Source organism: Triticum dicoccoides, chromosome 1A, assembly GCF_002162155.2.
Source record: "Triticum dicoccoides isolate Atlit2015 ecotype Zavitan chromosome 1A, WEW_v2.0, whole genome shotgun sequence".
NCBI classification, from domain to species: Eukaryota; Viridiplantae; Streptophyta; class Magnoliopsida; order Poales; family Poaceae; genus Triticum; species Triticum dicoccoides.
The window spans coordinates 577208422-577208883 of NC_041380.1; positions in this window are offsets into that span (position 1 = coordinate 577208422).

Genomic DNA, 462 nt, shown 5'->3' on the forward strand with positions numbered 1-462 from the left:
TTGCGAATATCAAGACGTCTTTCCAGAAGAGCTTCCAGGAATGCCTCCGCACCGGCCAGTTGAATTCTTCATCGATCTTGAGCCTGGCACGGAACTTGTTTGCAAACGTCCTTACAAGATTGGACCTGAAGAGTTGAAGGAGCTGAAGAAGCAACTCGATATTCAAGAGCGAATGGGTCTGATCCGACCTAGTTCTTCTCCGTGGGGTTTGATATATCCATTTTGCATCATGCTTTTATATCAATATTTATTGCATTATGGACTGTTATTTCACTTTATGTCACAATACTTATGGCTATTCTCTCTTATTTTACAAGGTTTACACAAGGAGGGAGAATGCCGGCAGCTGGAATTTTGGGCTGGAAAAGGAGAAAATATTAGAGACCTATTCTGCGCAACTCCAAAAGTCCTGAAACTCCACGGAACATCTTAAAATAAATAAAGAAAAATCCTCGCCAAAGA